Below are 12,645 nucleotides of genomic sequence, written 5' to 3'. Positions count from 1 at the left end.
CATGTCACTTGCATCTTACCCTTGCTGTAATACCCCTGTTCTGTAGTATGGGAATTGGTCCTTAATACGAGTATAATGATGTGTTTAATATGATTTTATGTGCCATTTTGTGAATATTTGTGATTTTGAAATTCTATCTGTTCACCGTAGGAATATCTGTTTGAATAATCTGCTTTGGAAATTAAATTGGAGGCCTTATCGGTCACAAAACCCGAAATCGAATACGCCATTGTGATTGGCATAATTTTTAGAACCTACGGTGAAATTTAATTGAAAATTGATTCGGGTCAAATAATTAGATTCAAAACGATTAATTAGTGCCCCATTACCTTATTATTATTATAATGCCAATAGTGGGTTTTGTTGGGTAAGGGCACTACACCCTCTATTCTCCCTTCTTGCTTCATTTGACTGATTTGGGACTCAAATTAGAGGAGAGTCAGCTGTAGAGAGGGAGAGAGGAGAGAATTGTGCAAATTGTAGCTTAAAGCTTGGAAACCTTGAAGATAATCCAAGAATTGTTATAGATTGTGAGAATCAAAGCTTCTAGGTGAGTAATTCTTGGATTATAGTTTGCAATTTTGTGTGTTCAAGCTAATTGGGTGATCAAGAGTAAGATTGAAATGAAATTGGGTTGGTTTTGTTGAATTAAAGCTTGACATATGAATGCATGTAAGAAATTGTGTTGAAATAGCATATATAAGCTTGAAATATATGATTCAAGTAGAGTTTTGGTTGAAACTCATGTTTTGATCACCATTTGTGTTGTCTAAGTTGAGAATGTGGCTAATTCATCACATGCATGTACAATTTATGAAGATATGAGCTTGAATGTATGAATTTGTTATGTTAGAATGAGTTTGATGGGAGATTGGGGTATGCATGTGAATTAATTGTGAATTGAGCTCCATTGGGTTGAGATTTGGGGTTTACATCATATTAGTATACTTATATTTGAGAATTGAGCCATAACATGCATGATTTGTTGGTCGAAAATCGAATTGGAGCTCAAGAACTCAATCTGGAAAACCCAGATTTTTTATGTCCGCTCGAGCGGGTTAAGTGCTGCTCGAGCGGGAAAATCGTGCTCCTAGCACTTTTTGCAGACATGGTTGCCGCTCGAGCGGGGAAGTTGACGCTCGAGCGGAGAGCTATGTAGACAGGCCATCCGCTCGAGCGGCAGAGTTAACACCCGAGCGTGATTTTGATGTAACCAGTATTTTTGCAGGCCTTAAGTGTCCGCTCGAGCGGGGAAGTCCACGCTCGAGCGGGGACCTTATTTTCTAAATTCTGAAATTGCATTCTGTGTTCTATTTTTCGTTCTCTTTCACTTGTAAGCACTCTTAGACATGCATTGAGCATTGTAAATCAGTTAACGAGATAAGAATAAAGCCTAAAGAGGAATATGTGAATTAAAGAACAGATTAAACTGTTAGTGACCCTTTTGTGTTCATGAAATGTGTAGAGTCAAGCTCTTGGGCAAATCCACAAGCCGATCACTGTGAGTAATATCGATATTTGAAATCTTAGCAATGTCCAACTGTTTATTCCCTTATAAGCTTTATGAGTTGCTAATTGGGATTGTGGACAAAAGTCTGACATCAACGAATGAATGGACCGAAGGTCGTTTCGATATGAATAAATGGACCTAAGGTCGTTTTGATAGAAATAAATGGACCTAAGGTCGTTTTGATAGAAATAAATGGACCTAAGGTCGTTTTGACATAAATGAGTGGGTCGAAGGCCGTTTTGACACGAATGTATGGGCCGAAGGCCGTTTTGACATAAACGAATGGATCGAAGGTCGTTTTGATAGAAATAAATGGACCTAAGGTCGTTTTGACATAAATGAGTGGGCCGAAGGCCATTTTGACACGAATGTATGGGCCGAAGGCCGTTTTGATGTGAACGAATGGACCGAAGGTCGTTTTGACAGAAATGAATGGACCAAAGGTCGTTTTGATAAAAATGAGTGGACCGAAGGTCGTTTGGACATGTATGAATGGACCTAAGGTCGTTTTGACATGAATTAGTGGGTCGAAGGCCGTTTTGACACGAATGTATGGGCCGAAGGCCGTTTTGACGTAAACGAATGGGCTGAAGGCCATTTTGACAGAAATGAATGGGCCGAAGGCCGTTTTGACATAAATGAATGGGCTGAAGGCCGTTTTAACATGAATGGAAATTTGAATGGCCCAAAGGCCAGAATATTTGGAACTATAGTCACTTGATTTGAATTTCGTATAGTTATATATCTGTTAAATAGAAATATGAATTGGGCCCAAGACCGTTTGGAACATGTTGTTCTACATTGTTATGTAACTTCTATATTTGATTTGATATTATTCACTGAGCTTTCGCTCACGCTCATTCATATGTTTGTAGGTGAGCCAAGAGAAGTCCAGACCCAGCTTCAGTGAAGTCTATATGGAACAACTAAGGTTTTGAGAGAGTCAGCTCTTGTGTCTCACGCACGAGACCCATCTTCGCCTTTTTGTTATGTATTTACATTTTGTCAGGTTAGCGAAGTTTTGAATACGTCTGTATATAGTTTTCATGGGTTGACTTAGTTTAGATGATCTTGTTTGTATAGAATCTTATGTCATTACACTTTCTGCTGTGAGTTATTAACATATGTACATATGGAATGTTATGATGTGCATATAAGCACGGCTCTATGGACAGAATTTTAAATTTGCTTCCGTTTGGCCCCTTTTACTCTAATGAGTCTTGTCTTATTTGGTTTGAGGTCGTAGGTAATCTCGTGATTACTGGCCAGTTATGGCCTTAACCCATAGGGGCGGGTTCGGGTCGTGACACTTGTCTTCGGGCATGTATCTTTGCTTCTTGTATGCTTGTCTAAGTCTTCGGCCTTGTCAAAAATGGATCATCTTTGGGCTTTAACTTTCACTCCCGTCATTGTTATGACTTTCGAGTTCTGTCAAAGCGGGTCAACTGTAGACACCCCATTTTTGACAGTCCTCAAGACTAGGACATCATCGTTTGAACATTTGATGATCATCCATGTTCGTGTTCGTTTTGAGTTCCCGGAGGTCTCGGCCGCGCGCCTTGCCTCAAGATCTCTCAACTTGTCTATTTTGTGCTTGGTTATGGACCAAACACTTGTGTTTTTGCTTTTAAGGGAAGATGGTGGCTTGTTCGCCATTTCCTCAACCCATCGACCAAGGCATGAGGCCATCGGCCCCTTTTTCTCTCCATCGGCCAAAGGTGTTGGCCGATCGTCACTGGTTTTGGTCGACTGACCACCTTTGTTGGTTAATCGGCCATATTTTCTGGCCGACCCCTTTCCATCTGCTTTTGGCAGATATTTTATGCCAGCTGTCACAGCTGGCATGCACCATTCCTTCCCTCCATACACGTGTATAGAGGGATTTGCACCTTCTGTTAGCTTTTCCAAGAAGCCTTGGAATTGGATTCCTATAAGAAGGGAGCTCCTCATTCCTTCTCAAGGGTTTTAAAAATCTGATATACAAGTTAGATATATATCTCTCTATATCTCCCTCTCTCTAGATTTGTATGTGTGTTTAAGCTCAAAAGTGTGTTTTGTTCTTACTATTGCACACAAACACCTAGCACTACACTATCCTTGGTTGCTGAAGCACTAGAAGGTTGATATTAAGGTTCCTGAGCAGGTTTTGATCAGAGAGAGTCGCTGGTCTTGTGTTCTTGAAGTTGTTCTTCAAATGTGAGATTCTAAACTTTAGATACCCCATTCTTACTTAAGGTTTTACACACACTTCTATATTGTTTCAAGCTTGACTCTAAACTACAAAAAGTTCTGATTTTGTATGCTTGTTATAGTTGCTTAAGGTCACTTTTTGGTTGGCGGTTGTCTACCCCCTCTTAGGCCTTGTTTGACCTTGTTTTGTGCCTTTGCTTTTGAGCTTTGGGATCATCTTATTTTGACCTTCCCACCACTAAAATCCAAAGGATTTTTAGTGTGGAGAAGTGATTTTAGAGTCTTGAATAGGAAAGGGACACCCCCCTCTCCTTGTCTCTCTTTTGCTAGCACAAATGGCTCATAATGTTAGCATGTTTAATTAGCATGTCTTGGTTCTATTTCAATATTTTTTAGTGACTTTTAGGACCTGCCTTAACTGTGTTCCATGTTGGTTTGATGGCATCTTTCATGCCTCACATACTTGTAGAGTAATCTTGCATGTTGCATAACTGCATCTTGTGTTTGGACCACTATTCTTGCATGTTTTGGCTCGACTCCAAGGAGCTTTCCATCGTGTTTTACCATGATTAAACTCTGTTCGGTGTTGTCTTGTCATGCATGCATTGTTTTACATAGCCTTGGTTCATTCTAACTTGTAAGTTTTGTGCCTTGAGTTCATTAGCATGTGTTACTTGAAGTATTTTCATGATTTGGCATCATGTGAAATGTGATTTCAGTCCATGTTCCATGATAACAAACTTGCATTTATCACCTATTCCATGCTTTGGATAGTTTGTGTTTCATGCGTTAAGAATAGGTCATTGCGCATGCCATCATACTTAGGCCTTTGGGATGCCATCTAAGTGGGTTTTTGGGCTCATTCTAACATGCCATAACTCTGATTTTATTGGCCTAAGTCATGCCATGTTTGGTTGTAATAGGTGTAGTGCAATTGCCCCTTTTGGCCTTGTATGTCTCTTGTTTTGTGCTCACCTTACTAGCATGTTTTGGCCTCACCCCATGCATGTTCTAGCCTTGTTTTGGCTTGCCTTGGGACTGTTTTGGGTCACCTTGGTCCTTTGGGGCTTGGTTGATATGACCATGATCCAAGTACCTTGGCTAACTTTGAACTTGAAGTCCATTAGCATGCCTTGCTTGTGTTATGTGTTTAATTTGGCATCACTCTTAGCATAATTTCAAAGCTTATGGTGTCACCATACCGCCATGATTGTCACCCCTTGCTCATGTTTGGGTGTTGTGACCTTATGCCTTAACTCTTGGACCATTGCATGTGCATGCTTATTGTGCATTTCATTCTATCACTTCATCATTTTGGCCACTGCTTTTGTTGTGGCTGAGGCCTATCCAATTTTAGTTTAAGTCCATGGATCATGCAGTTTGTGTGTCGCTGCATGCTTATCGCATTATATGTTGTCGCATCCTTGCCGTTGGAATTGTTGCCGCATGCCTATTACATTGCATGTTTGTGGGTTTAAGTTGCATTTTGCATGCTTGCTAGTTTTCATTTTGTCACATGCTTGATTAGGTTGTATTGCATTTGGCATGCTTGTTACCTTAGCCTTGTGTGCACGCTCGAGTCCTATTGCATTTGGCATGTTTGGATTGCATAGCGTTGCATTTTCATGTTGCATTGTATTTAGAATTCTTGCTTGCATTACATTGTGTTTGGTTTGGGGTGTCAAACCAAACACTAGGAGTGGGGAACGTTTGTACTTGAAGTGACGAAATGTGCCTTAATCCTTAGTCGCCGACGCTCTTGATCCAACATGATAGAGTGTGAGACCTTCATGTGTTTTGTGCATTCATTCCATATTGATTTGCACACTTGGCTCTTTTGGGCCATCATGCATTGAAGTGCGTGATTGATGGCCTGAGGGTCGAGAACCATACTCCCTTGAGTTCATGACATGATAAGAAGGGTGGTTGTGCACACATTGCTTTGAAAATGCATTGCCATGCTCTGTTTGTCCTCTGCTGCAGCAAAATAGCATTCTGTAGGAAGAGATGGCCGGTCGGCCATTTTCAATGCCGATTGGCTATAAATTTATGGCTGAGAGCCCCACTTTAGGTCGATGACCAGTTCCCCTTGGCCGATGGCCTTTCCACTTGGCCAATGGCCTCTCACAGCACCCAAAAGGTGATTCAGAAGCATCCTGAAGACTTGCACAGTTTTTAGAGGTGCAGAGCAGTGTAAACAGAGGCAGCATGAGCATGGCGATAGATTTTCGAGCAGAGCAGAGCATGCATGCATTTGTCCCTCTTTCCGAGGCCTCTTTACCACTTTAGTAGCTTAATTAATCTGTTTAATTAGATAAGTCCTGTGTAATAATTAATTAGCTAGTTAGTTAGTTAACTAGTCAATTTGTCTGATTCTTTCGGACCCTCTGTCGAGAGGGCAAATTTTGTATTAAGTGTGTGTGTGTGTGATGCATGTCTTCCAACCCCACTTCTTTCTCCCTTTTACTTAACCGCTTACAATGGTTAGTTTTAGGGCATATTTCATTTAGCTCCCTTATGCTTGCATGTTTGCATCATTCATCTATCTTGCATGCACCGGGCTTGGCGCATCATACTAACCGCATTGTATTTCAATTCCTACTTGAATACATGATTATAAAATTGTATCTCATATGCCATTTTAGACTAGCCGAGCCTATTTTTAGTTGTATTTTACATGTGTTGCATTAGCCTTCTTGACATAAGCTAGGATCATGCATTGATTACTAACTAGCTATTGTTTTGGCTCGGAGTACTAGGTAAGCGTTTATGCTTTGGCATCTTGCATAAGTGTGAGTATTGCCATGATAGCATGCTTGCTATGAGGCTATTTGCTTAGGTGATATAACAGCTTGGATGCCTGTTGGTGAAGGTTGCATTACCTGAATTGGGATAATTCATCGAAATGCGTGTTTTAAGCCCACTTGATTGTGGCAAAATCATGTTTTCTAAGCCCACTTGAGGGTGGCAAATCCACATCTTAGCCTACTTGCGAGTAGCACCATCAAACCATTTTCAAATAAACAAACATGAAATGTTTTGTTCCAATTTAGCCGATCCGGTCTATACTTGTGTGTTGTGCGCATCACATATTAATTTTCTAGCTAATAACCGGAACAAGAACGCATATGTTTTCAAAAATAAGATATCATGCTTAGTACAGGCCGATCTTTGATCGGGCGAGCGGGGGTGTTCATAGATGACCTTCTCCAATCGTACCCAAGTTCCCGAGCCGAGGCAACTTTGGTGATAACGGACACGTGGCCTTAGGAAACGAGTCAGGGTTTCCTAAATTCTTCCAAAATAAAATATTTAGGTGGCGACTCTATATCTAGCAAAGCAATCCATGTTTGGCACTTCTTTCTTAAAAATCAATTTTCCAAAACGATTTTTCAGATTTGGACTCTTTGGTGGTTTATCAGTCTCGCATTGCACTTTGCGGGATTAGATTCAGAATCGTGACATTTGAGTCCGAACTGTAATAGCTCAAAGCCCTAAGGGCGCGTCTACAGCGGGTCACCTGCCGAAGGTGTTGTCAAGAGTGGCACTGATCGGAGGAAGGTTTTAAGGCCGTTAAAAGCGGCTTCGCACTCAGCAGACCATTCGAAAGCCTTGCCCCGACATAGTGTATGAAAGAATTGTCGACAGCGATCTGTGGACCGACTGATGAACCTGTTGAGTGCAGCGGCCATCCCCATCAACTTTTGAACCTCTTTTACTAAATAAGGGGAGCCAAGTTCCAAGATTACTGTGATTTGCCTCGGGTTAGCTTCGATTCCTTGATGGTTGACAATGTAACCTAAGAATTTTCCAGAGCCGACCCCAAACGCATATTTGGAAGCGTTCAGCTTCATTTTGTATTTGCGTAAAATGCCGAATGTCTCTTCCAAATCGGCTAGATGGGTTTGCTCTTCTTTGGACTTAACCACCATGTCATCAATGTACACTTCCATAGTCTAGCCGAGTTGCTCCTTGAACATGGCAGTGACCAGTCTTTGGTAAGTTGCCCCTGCATTCTTTAGCCCAAAAGGTATAACCTTGTAGCAGTAGGTTCCTCTTGGGTTGAGGAATGCAGTTTTGTCTTGGTCCTCCGGATGCATGTCGATTTGATGGTAACCTCTGTGAGCATCAAGGAAGCTCATACGCTGAAGGCGTGCCGTCACATCTACAAGTTGGTTAATTCTGGTCAGGGGTAAACAATCCTTGGGACAGGCTTTGTTTAGGTCCGTGAAATCAACGTACACTCGCCAAGTCCCATTTTTCTTCTTCACAACCATAGTATTAGAGAGCCACGTAGGATAGGTAACTTCCCTGATTGCCCCGGCGTCAAGCAACCTGTCAACCTCTTCAACAACGATGGCCATGTGCTCCGCGGCTGACTGTCGGCTTTTCTGAATGATTAGCTTGCATTTGGGGTCAACATTCAAACGGTGTTGCGAAATGGACGGATCTATACCCGGCATCTCATATGGAGTCCATGCAAAGACATCAAGGTTGCTGAGCAGGAAGGAAATCAACTGTTGTCTGTTAGCTTGATTCAGGGAGGCGCCGACCATGAAGAACCTGTCTGGGTTTCCGTTGATTTCGACTCGATCTAGGGCTTCCGTGACCTTTTCACTTGGGAGCCGCCCAACATCGTCGAGGCTTTCCCGATCCGGCACCTCAATAGAATTCACTTGAAACTTCTTTCGCATCTTTCCAGTAAGGAGATAGCATGCTTGTGCCGACTTCTGTGAGCCACGGATCTGGTCAATGCAGCGCTCTGTCAGGAAGCGTAGCAACTAATGATAGGTGATTGGTACGGCCTGCATAGAATGCAACCAAGTTCGCCCCATGATGAGGTTATACAGCAATGGCAGCTTGACGACCAAGAATTCCACATCCACTGTTCGGGAGCCTGCTCGAACGGGTAGTGTGACTTTTCCCAACGAATATTCTGGATTGGCGTTGAAGTCGAATAGTGGATAGGGAGCCGGAGAGAGGTCCAATTCGGAGAAGCCTAGTTTGGTGAATGTCATGTAACACATATCTTCCGATGTGCTCCCTAGGTTAATGAGTACGCGTTCAACGGTGAATTGGTTTACGCGCAACTCAATTACTAAGGGATCAATGTGGGGAAGTGTCACTTCGGCCAAATCTGAATCATCAAAAGTAATGCTAGCAGCTTCATGGGGCTGTTATTCCAGAGTGAGTTGATTTTGAAGGTCGGGATTCGACTGAATCGTATGCACCGCGGATGACATTGGCAGGCTATACATCATGTGGATCACGCTGAGTGGAGGGGAATCCTGTCTTAAGGTTATTGCTTTTGTTGAGTTGCCTTTTCGGACGTACTGTTGTAGCCTACCATCTTGTACCAATTCCTCTAGGTGATCCTTCAATGCATAACAACTCTCAGTATCGTGGCCGTGGTCCTTGTGATACTCACACCATCTATCCCGTCTTCTCGTGTCAGGAGGTCCCACTATTTTGGACAGCCATTTGAAGAACAGAAGGTGTTGGACTTTGGACATGACCGCGTTGATCGGCTCTATCAACTCCATATATTTCTTGTCGGCGCGCCTTATGTGCCTGCTATCGACTTGTAGATGTTCATTTGCTCGGTGGGAGCATTGGTCGCTTGATCAGCGAGAATCCCATCTCTTATCTCGTTTAGCTCGATGCCGTGGTTCAGGGCTCTAAGGTGGTACAGAATTTAATGGCTGAGCAATTTCCATGAGAGCCATCTTGTTGGTCACATTTTTAGCTTTTACCCACAAGGCATCATCCTCCATTTTACAGTATTCTTCAACTTTCTTCATCAATGATCAGACTGTTTTGGGGGGCCGTCTGGTCAAAGAGCTGTGGAGGGCACTGTCAAGATGCAACCCCATCTTGAAGGTGGTAATGGCCATAGAGTCATTGCAAGCATCATCTACCAGATTAAAACATTCCCAATACCATGACGAATACGCACAAAGGGTTTCCCCCGGTTGAATCTGCATTGTCCAGAGGGAATTGACTTGTTTTGTCTGGACTTCATTAGTTATAAACCTTGCCCTGAACGATTTTTGGAGTTGGTGGAAGCTCTTGATCGAAGTTGGCTCTAGTTTATAATACCACCTGACAACTAGTGGTCCCAAACTGCTCGAAAATATTCTGCACATGAGAGCCTCGTCGTCTGCATGCAGCGTCATGGCTTGCTCGTAATGGCGAATGTGATCGGTAGGGTCTGATTTACTATCGTACAAGGTGAATGACAGTGCTTTGAATTTCTTAGGTAGCACTACCCTTGCAATCCGCTGTACAAAGGGATCGTGCTGGTCTTCTTCGTCTGAACTGTTTCTTCTTCGCTTATGCCTTATATGTGGACTCTCTTCAGAGGAACTGGTGGTTTCAGGTCGTCCCTTCTTCTTGGGCTCCAGGGATAATGAGTCAGAGTCACTATCAGTGTCTTGTTGTCGGGCTCGAGGTCGTCGATCACCTGCCCTCAGAGGTCGTTCCGGCTCTGAGCGGACAACTTGTTTGGACTTCGCCACTTCCAAGGCCAAATCTTGACAGAGACGTTCGTTCTCAGCAATCATATTCCTCAACCTCTATTCGTTTTGCTTTGCTTGTTCTATGATCGCCTGCATTGTGTCATGCTCTGAAGTCGAGGGTGAGGCGAAGTTCAAGGTGCGTCTAGCGGCGATAGTCTCCAGTCCAAGCATGTTTGTTGGAGTGAGGTCGTCTCTCTGTGTGGTTTCATCAGTGACTATCGGAGGATCTTCCGTTATGCCCGCCATGGACGTATTTGAGTATTCTCACAGACGGCGCCAATTGTGGAGAAGTGGTTTGGAAATACTCTTCTGATCTTGGGGGACGCTCGTGATCCTTAGCTAGTCACTTGAAAAGGAATGAACACTTCGGTCGGGGGTGCCGGAATTAACACTCCGACGGATAAGTCAATGTACACTCTCTTGATTGCTTGTATCTAAAGTTAAGCATACTAGTTCTCACTTACCTTCCTTTGACTGATGATCCTGTATTTATATTACTCTCTTTCTTGGGCCTTGGGACTGGGCCCGCTTTCAATCTACTGTATAATTATTTATTCAGCTTTGTTAGCAGCAAGCCGCTTCTCACTCGGCCAGGCTCAATCAGCTATATGGCCGAATAGGGCAGGGTTTAAATTGCGGGACGGGGTCGAAGGAAATATATATGCTTCGACCCAAGTCCAACCATTCGGCCTCCTTATGACTCCCAATATTCGGCCCCAATAGTTTTGTTCTAAAAAAAAAAAGGAAAAACAAACATCCACTAAAAGGAAGAACAAAACACAACCAAATTAATCTGGTTTCTTTTCCTCTCTCTCTCTCTCTCTCTCTCTTTTTGTTTGTGTGTGTGTATGATAAGTATAGCCATAAGCACAAGAGAGTGAACATTAGAGTAGTGAAGCATTGGTGTACACAGATCTTGATAGGGCTGCACTATCTCCATAGCCATGACAGCCCAGTCATCCATAGAGATCTCAAGTGTGACAACATCTTTGTCAATGGCAACTAAAGGGAACTGAAAATAGGTGATCTTAGCCTCGGTGCGATTCTTCGAAAATCCCATGCTGCCCACTATGTTGGTATGTTCACTAAAGCTGAAAATTTGTTGAGGTATTATCTCCTTGTTTAGTTGTAGTTTTGTGTTCATCGTTTTTGATTTTCATGCTTCTACAAATGAAAACGATGAAAATTTCAAAACACTCATAGTTATTGTTTTTATTTCTTCATTTCATAAATTTGAAAACTACTTTTTAATAAGTGGGTTGTATTTACATTTTCTTTTCCCAAGATAGTTTTTTTAGAACACTTTGCCCTGAAAAATGAAAACAGAAAATAGAACACAACCAAACAGAGGAATAAGTGAGTAGATTAACACAATTGATTGAAAATCATTGAGTTATGTGTCTATCTATTTGCGGGGTTAACTAGGGACACCAGAGTTCATGGCTCCAGAAGTATATGTGGAGGAATATAATGAATTGGTTGACATTTATTCTTTTGGAATGTGCATATTGGAAATGGTCACCTTTGCATATCCATATAGTGAATGCACTCATCATGCTCAAATCTACAAGAAAGTTAGCTTTGTAAGTACTCTCTCTCTCTCAGTCAAGGATCCTCTATCCACGAATCCCTGTCCCTAATGTCTTTCCCCTGTCGGATTTCGATCTAGAGAAACTAGTTCCTTAAGAAACATAGAACTCGAGATGTTGATAGCCCAAAATCTCCAAATGGCGTTCGATTAGCACGAAACCTGGCGCACACGACCACCTAGACATGAGAGACTTGTGAGAGAAGATGGTACTCGAATCGGGTTCTCGATTTGGAAGTTAGAGCCAAATTTTGGTCTAGCTAAGCTAGCTCCTTAAGAAACTTAAAATTCGAGGTATCGACGGCCCAAAATCACCAAACGGCGTTAGATTAGCACGAAACGTGAAACACATGACCGCCTAGTCACAAGATACTTGTGGGAGAAGACGAGACCCAAATTGGTGTAACGAGTTGAATCAAATTGAATTTTTGCCCTTGTTATTATTACTGTGGTGTCGTGAACCATTCTATTTAAATTGGTGAAAATAAATTGAATTACTTCTCACTACAAGAAATTACATTTTTCGCAACGCAACAAAATATGTTGCTAAAAGGAAAAATCCGTTGGTAAAAATTTTTGCCGACACACGGAGCTACGTCGGTAACCCGTAGGCAAAAGTGAGCCGGCAAAACATTTTTCTGACGAAATTATCATTGCGTTGGTAAAAGTAATGCCTTTAGCAACAAACATAGTCGTCGGTAAAAGCCTTCATTCATCGTCTGTAATTTACCTTGCGTCGGTTAAAGTAGTTCAAATATGATGACTGTGTGGCACTTTTCCCAACACAAATTTGCATCGGCAAAAAATATACTTTTAGCAACACAATATGAGTCGGCAAA

At 42.3% G+C, this 12,645-nt stretch overlaps 1 pseudogene; it reads left to right on the top strand.

Annotated features, from left to right (window-relative positions):
- Positions 1-11,858, top strand: part of LOC145803591 (serine/threonine-protein kinase WNK1-like) — a 53,714-nt pseudogene extending 41,856 nt beyond the window's left edge.
- The last annotated feature ends 787 nt before the right edge of the window (positions 11,859-12,645 follow it).

Source organism: Camellia sinensis, chromosome 12, assembly GCF_055761805.1.
Source record: "Camellia sinensis isolate YWXY chromosome 12, ASM5576180v1, whole genome shotgun sequence".
NCBI classification, from domain to species: Eukaryota; Viridiplantae; Streptophyta; class Magnoliopsida; order Ericales; family Theaceae; genus Camellia; species Camellia sinensis.
Note: the sequence above shows the minus strand (reverse complement) of the source record. Positions and strands in the feature narration are given on the sequence as shown.